The 7,735-nt window shown below is 50.5% G+C and overlaps 1 pseudogene; it reads right to left on the bottom strand.

Moving 5' to 3' along the window:
* Positions 1-2,653: 2,653 nt before the first annotated feature.
* On the bottom strand, positions 2,654-5,836 carry LOC123139691 (Werner Syndrome-like exonuclease; annotated as a pseudogene).
* Between the last annotated feature and the right edge of the window lie 1,899 nt (positions 5,837-7,735).

Raw genomic sequence — 7,735 nt, 5'->3', positions numbered from 1 at the left:
CATATTTACGGTTAGAGTTATCAAAAACCAGCACATTACTAAATAAGTTAATTTCAACTAACCACCACAAGTACACTTGAGGGTATTAAAGACATTTCAACATACAACTCATACTGCAGCAGCCAAAAAAAGTTGGACAGCAGAATCTTAGGATTCTTCATTCTCTGGACAATTTCTCAAATGCTAGTAAATCTGCAACCAAAAATAATTAGGCCTAAGACCAACTTCTATCTAAGAAATAAATATTGGTGATGTCCTAAGCACCTACTCGATCGTATGGCCTATAGATGGCACGAATGAATGATAGTTTGCATCTCAAAAACCAAAAATAATTAGGTGTAAGACCAACTTCTATGTAAGAAATAAACATTTGGTGATGTCCTAAGCACCTACTCGGTCGTATGGCCTATAGATGGCACGAATGAACAATAGTTTGCATCTCAAGGGATGAAAATAGCCTATACTCACTACGAGATAGCACGTCAAAGGCCTTCCAGTTTTGTTTTTCTCTTCTGTTTCTTCAGCTTTTTGCTCTTAGTTTGCACACTCTTCTTGTGCCCATGATCACTTGATCCCCGCTGTTTCCCGTATGATTTCTCCTAAATCAATGAAGCCAGCCAAAACCGGGTCTTTCAAAAAAAAAGCTTATACTCACTGGTCCTACATATAAGACATTTTGGCTGTTCAATTTATACTGCCAACACATCTTATATTTAGAAACGGGGTAGTATTAAATCATTAAAAAAATATCTTCTTGCTTACATCAGAGGTCTGACGATTAAAAAAAGGAACAATTCGGCTTTCCTATTATTTTTTTTTGAATGGTCACCGGGGGGGGGGGGGGACGAATCCCCACCTGAATTTTTTTCATTCATAGTTGCCTATGAGGCTTACAGCCTCTGCAAGATGGGTTCAAATGAACCAGAATTAACAGGGCTACATGAGAGAAGAAGGAAAAGAAAACACACACACACACACACACCAAACAACACATAAGAGGAAGAGAAGGGAGTCACTCCAAGAACCCTTGGAGATAGCTGATTGATGAGAAAGCTCATCACAACCCAAGCACAGCGATCACAAGGGTAGAGCTCGCAGGGCATGACAGCGGGAGGAACAACCCAGCTTGAAGCATCGCCGGAGTAATCAAACGGCCTTGGTCAACCGAGACCCAGTCTCGACACCGCACCATCGACGTAATCGAAAGGCAACGCACATCCGAGACCACACAATGTGCCAACACCACCTGTGTCGTGTGTGTTGTCGAAGGGTTGCGCGCGGCCGAGATGACGCCACGACGCCTGTGTGCCATTGCTGGAGTCAAAGGGCATCACAATGCAGAGACACACCATAGAGCCCAGTCGCATGGACCACCCTCGCCGCACGTGGTGGTCGCCGGCATAGTCGAAAGGCAAGGCACCACCGAGGACAACCCCAACCCCACCTGGGTTCGATATACCCGAAGGGTAGGCTAGCTGAGAGCACGCGCATAGACCACCAACACCAGACACGCCATAGAGCTCCGACAAGGATCCGAACGCATGAGCCTAGCAGCCGGCAAGGAGAAACCACCACCACCACTGCCACGGTTCACCTTGCATCGAAGAGAATACCGCATCCATGGCCGCCATCTGCAAAACCATGGGGCACACTAGTACAGACGAAAACAACGTCATGTGCACTGGTGGCGATATAGAGGAGGCTCAACACCCAGCCACAACGGCCCCCTCGTAGGGAGCGCGTCGCCACCATGGTCGCCATCTGCGAAACCACGGCACTAGCCAGCCCCAACGGCACCCCCGCTGCAAGCTGATGGCCGAGCAAAGAGGCAACACAACTCGCGGACACCACCGACCAACAGAGGCCGGCATACAGCCGGTGCCCACCTCACAGGCCCGGCACCACGCCGGCCAGCGTGACGGACCGGCCCAGATCCCCCCAACCAATGACCAATCTGGGTTGTGAACCTGCCGGATCTGACGCAATAGCGCCGGATCCGCGCACCCCGCGGGAGCATCAGGCCACAAACTGGGTGGAGGGGGGAGGGGGTGGGGGAGGTTGTCAGACCACACCGAGCTTAGCCACCGCACCACGCGGCCGCCGGATCGTGGACGAGAGCGTCGGATCCGAAGATGCCCGAGGCAGCCCGGCGAACCTCCCACCGACGAGCACCAGGGCGCCACCCAGGCACCCCCCGCCCGCAGCACAAGCAGCTCCACAGCACACGCCAGCCACCGCCACCGTCTCCCACCACCTCAAAGCTCGAGGACGCGCGCCGGAGTAGCGCGGCACTGTCGGCCACCACCCGAGCCCCTGCTCGATGGGGGCACAGCCCTGCCGCCGCCAGATCCGTGGGGCTTTGCCCGGCGGAAGCCATAGGCGGCGGCAGGAGGGAAGGAGAAGCTGGGGGGGGTGGGGGGGGGGGAGAATGTTGCGCGGGGAGGAGTAGCGCCGCCCTGACGCGGGGGGGGGGGGGGGGGGCTGGCTGGCTCTCTAATGCTTACTGTTTCAATCGGCGTTCCTATATTTATAGTTGACTCAAGTCCGTGCTATGTTTATGGAATAAGTACTCCAATAATGATCTACTACTTAATTGGCAAGTCTGATCTCATATGCTAGTTGCATATATAGGCGAAGTAGTCTGGTAGTAGAACTAATTACCAGTGAGCAGCAGGTGACCGATCTCGAAGGAGATGTAGGCGTCGATGGAGGCGTACTCGACCTGCTCCCTGGACAGCGACGGTGTGCCCCAGTCGCTCATCGTTACTAGGGCTGGACATGAGCCAAGCCGAGCCGAGTTCAGTCCGAGCCTGGCTTTGGCTCGCCTAATGCGAGCCGAGCTCGGCTCGGCTCGTTGGTTGAACGAGCCTGCTTCTGGAGGCTCGGCTCGTTTTGCCTCTGGCTCGGTCTAGCCCGAGCAGCTCGTGTGTACACTGGTATACTGAACTTTTGAACAGCCAAACAATGCAACGCCTACATGAGACACCGCCTGATGGACGATGGTGCATTCAGTCAACTTAACAATACTTCAATGTCAACACATCAGAGGGGAAATACTACAATGCCACTGAATTTTGGACGGCATGGTGCAACAATCGATCAATAAACAGAGCAAACTGAACTGTCGACAGCAACAGTCCATCAATGAATAGAGCAAACTGAATTTTCAACAACAACAGTCCATCAATACTTCAGAGCAACAGAATTTTGGACAGCAACTGCATTTCAACAACTCTTTCATCAACAGCATAGATCAACAGAGAGAAAAGGGAAAAGATTGGGGATGGTCAATGGTGTGCTCGCCTTGGTCACCTACGTTGGCTGGAACGGCGTGGAATGAGTGCTGCTGTGGTCGGTGGAGGCCTGTAGGTCAGCCTCGGATGGGAAGATGTCAAGCGCTGTAGCCAGTAGCCTTACCCGCTCATTCTTGGTGCGCTCGAAGAGAAACAAGCAGAGGCATGACCGGCGGCGGCCAGTCTGGCGACTCCGTCAGAGCCAAAACCAACGCGTCCAGCTTTGGGGGCTCTGGACGTGGCAAGGAGGGATGCGAGGAGAAGGCCGACGAAGGGAAGGGGAACGGTGGCAACTTGTGTAGAGACGGCGGCGACTCGCGCGGAGAGGACGGTGGGATGGGGGTGGCGGCGGCGGCGGAAGGCAGAGCCAGTCGCGTAGGGAATTCCTATTGGACGCCTGCTGCGTCAAAATGTCGTCGCCACGCACAGGGGCGCAGCCTGACTGGGCCGGCCCATCACACTGTACCGGTGGAAAGAAAAGGAAGAAAAAAAGGGAAGTGAGGGGCCACTCGAACATGCGACCTACAGATTCAAAGTGCATGCTCCCAGCCAGTCCACCTGACTAGTACTGCGTGTATAAATTCAACGCGCAATTAAAATAACTTAGCATAACTGTACAACCGGACTTCTCTGCGGTATCAAACCAGAATTACACACTGTAGTGAACATCTTAAAACAAATTGTAGATTTTTTTTCTGAAAGTGTATATTTTGAAAAAGTGCGACCATTTTTTTTCATTTATGAACATATTTTGTACATAGGAACATATTTTGTACAAAAAGTGTATATTTTTTGTACACAGTGTTCTAAATATTGAGAACAAATTTGGAAGAACGAACAATTTTTTAAAGCACAAACATGTTTTGAATCTTCAAAACAAATTTAGAAATGGAGAACAAATTTGGAAGCGCGAACAATTTTTAAAGCACGGACTTTTTTGGAATCTCGAGAACAAATTTTGAAAACTCCTGAACAAATTTGGAAGCGCGAACAATTTTTTAAAGCACGAACATTTTTTGAATCTCGAGGACAAATTTTGAAATAGAGAACAAATTTGGAAGCGTGAACAATTTTTTAAAGCACAATTTTTTTTTGAATCTTGAGAACAAATTTTGAAATAGAGAACAATTTTGAAATTCTGAACAAATTTGGAAGCGCGAACATTTTATGAAATCCAGTATATTTTCTGCATTTCGAAAGTTTTGAACTTTTTTGTGTAATGGGAACAAATTTTGGATTTGGAGAACATTTTTTGAATAACTGAAAATTTTATCAAAATATGAACAAAATTTGAATATTTTGAATTTCTTTTGAAAAAGGAGAAGAAAAAGAAAATGAAAAGGAAACAAAACAAACAAAACAATCAGGAATGTTTTTTGAAATTGTGAACAAATTTTTGAAAATGTGAACACTATTTCGTAAATATGAACAAAGTTTGATAAAAAGAACATTTTGGAAAATTCTGAACCATATTTGAACTTTTTGAAAAGGTTACAAAGAAAAATGAAAAATATTAAAAAATAAAAAATAAAGAAAACATGAAAAATGAAGAATAGAATAAGACTGTAAAAAAACTAGAAAGAACCAGTAGAAGGAACAAAAGTTTTTTGGAATTACCGCACTGCTTTTCTTACACATCCAGGAGCTAGGTGCGGTGGCTACCGCGTTGTGTGCATATACAAGAGGTCGTTGGTTCGATCCCTGGAGCGACAATTTTTGCGGATTTTTAACCTCGCGAAGCGAAACCACTCGAATGGGCCGGCCCAGGTAAGCTGCGCCCCTGTGCGAAGCGGCGACTAGTTGCCGCAGTTAGCCGCAAATAGGGAATTCCAGTCGCGTACTCGCACGTTCTCTGGCCTCAGTCGGGGCCTGCAGATGTTTTTGGGTTGGGCCTCAATCGGTGCACCGAGATGGACCGGGCCAAACTCGGCTCGACTCGATCGGATTTCGGGCCTACTTTTCAAACTCGGCTCGCTACAAATACTACACGGGCCGAGCTGAAACAAGCTTCGAGCCGAGCTAAAAAGCTCGTTCGTATGTCTAGCCCTAATCGTTACCTGCCGTGGCTGCGCGATGCGCGCCCCCATCACCTCAAGCGCCATGTCTTTTAGCCCGGCTGACCGCAGCTCCGGCCGCGGCCGGTGCGGTGAGTTCGCCGCCCACTCCCTCAGGTCGAGCACCTTAGACACCTCAAGGTTGTAGTCGTCATGCAGGCGTTTCGCGTCGGCGGCGATCCCGACGCCGACAAGGTGAAGCCGGAGAGGTAGAGGAAGCTGCACAGCGAGATGGGGGATGCCGGTGTCGTGGATGATCTAGTAGACGAGGCAGCGGCGGCCCACGCAGAGCTAGAGGACGGCGATCGGGTTCTGTCCAGTGCGTCTCTTGCGGTTGGGGCGCCACTCGGCGTCGAGGCCGGCGATGCGGATCGGGGACCCCTGCACCTCCTCGGTGAAGCACTGGACGTCGAGGGACGAGGATGTCACGGTGGTGTGGATCATGGTGCCGTCGCCCATAACGACCTTAATGTTGTATCCTTCCGCCATTAGATCCGGTTGATCGAAGACTTTATTAGCTTCCTTTCTCCACAAGACGGCGCGATAGGATTGAGTAGGGTTTGGGGTTCGTATATATAGTTTTTTTTTGAAGCAGAACCACTTGGATTCACTTAAACCAGGCCCGCCAAATCGGCGTCCATCAGGGAAGTCTGGGGCATCGTACACCCATATAGAAAAAGGATCGACAAACCCCATACCAAACTGCGCTAGACAATGCGCCACCTTATTACAAACGCGGTTGCAGTGCATGAACTCATGCCACTGGAAAGATGCGATGCACAAGCTTTTACCTTCTCTGAACAGAACTCCCAGCTCGGAGGCGTCGTGCTCCCGACCGTTCAGTGCGTTTACTAGAGTAATGCAGTCGGACTCGAGGATGATACGCTGAGCCCCAAGATCCGAGACGCCCTCGATTGCCTTCAGGCATGCGTTTTCCTCCGCCTGAAGAGGGCTCCTGACATATTCGAGCTTGCCTGCAGCAGCTGCCAAGAAGTGCCCAGATTCATCTCTGGCAACAAAGCCCCACGATGCAGCGCCCGTCTCCCCATTGTATGCAGCATCAAAGTTCAGTTTAACCATGGTAGGCGGAGGAGGGCACCATTTTTGTAATGGAGGAGCTGGTGCTGGCGAGCATTGCACTGTGGTCATGCTGAAATCCATCAGGTGCCTGCTGATGAAGCCGCTCACCTCCTGGGGTGTCTTCCGTTCCTCGCCCGAATCCACCTTGTTTCGAGAGGTCCACCAGTTCCAGAGCAGAACTGCCACCCGCAGGATCTTCTCGCGAGGCAAAGTAAAAATTTGTTCAAACATACCATGCGGGTCCTGACAGGCTAGAAGCCGCAGACGGACATCTTCCAGATTTTGCTCCCACCACACAACCTTGACTGGTTTGCACTTGTGGAACAAGTGGCCACCGTCTTCATCAAGTCTGGAACACATCGGGCAGAGTGTATCTAATTCTATGTGCTTCCTTCTTATGTTCATCCTTGTTGGTAGGCTATTGTGAGCTAGCTGCCACAGGAACATTCGGACCTTCCCAGGTAGATCAAGCTTCCAAATATGTTGCCAATTCGTCATCACTTGCACCTGTCCGCATGAAGGTCCTGCATCCTGATGGCCTTCCGCTTCCTTGATGCTCACACCTAGGTGATATGCAGATTTCACAGAAAAACGGCCCCTTTTATCATAGTGCCACGCAGGGAAGTCCTCCATATCTGGTCTTATGCAGAGGAAACATGCATCTCCAACCTGAAGTTGCTACTGCCCTACCCAACCTCTCACGAGTATACCCCTCCGCCACCGTCCAATTGTTTCTCCAAGTGAAAGGATCACCGACAAAACCCCAAGTCCTCCAGTTCACAATGCTCCAAGGTTTTACGAAACACCTCCATGCACCCCGGGGCCCTAGTCGGCCCTCCTACCTTCTCCCCCGCAAACAAGACTTCATTGAAGTCACCCATACAAAGCCATGGCAGGGTCCTTAGCAACTTCCATGTCTTCTCCTTCTCGCCCTACCTCGACTCCCCATACACCCCCGTGAGCCTCCACTTAGTGCCATCCTCCTGCACCACCTTCGCATCAATGTGATATCTCCCCTTCCATCTCAGGTTAACCTCCACCCCTCTCCTCCAGAAGAGGGCAAGCCCCCCACTACGACCAACGCAGTCTACTCCCACCATGTTCACCAAATTCAGACGCCACCGCAAGAAATCCACCTCCCTCTCGGTCATTTTAGTCTCCGGGAGGAAGAGGATGTTGGGAGCTTCCGCCTTCTGCAGCTCCAAAAGGCTACGAACTGCACGTGGGTTCCCAAGCCCACGGCAGTTCCAAGCTACTATTTTCATTGCGGCCCGCAGGGCTGTTCCGACAGCCCCGCTTCAGTAGTGT

This window comes from Triticum aestivum, chromosome 6B (assembly GCF_018294505.1).
Source record: "Triticum aestivum cultivar Chinese Spring chromosome 6B, IWGSC CS RefSeq v2.1, whole genome shotgun sequence".
Lineage (NCBI taxonomy): Eukaryota > Viridiplantae > Streptophyta > Magnoliopsida > Poales > Poaceae > Triticum > Triticum aestivum.
Note: the sequence above shows the minus strand (reverse complement) of the source record. Positions and strands in the feature narration are given on the sequence as shown.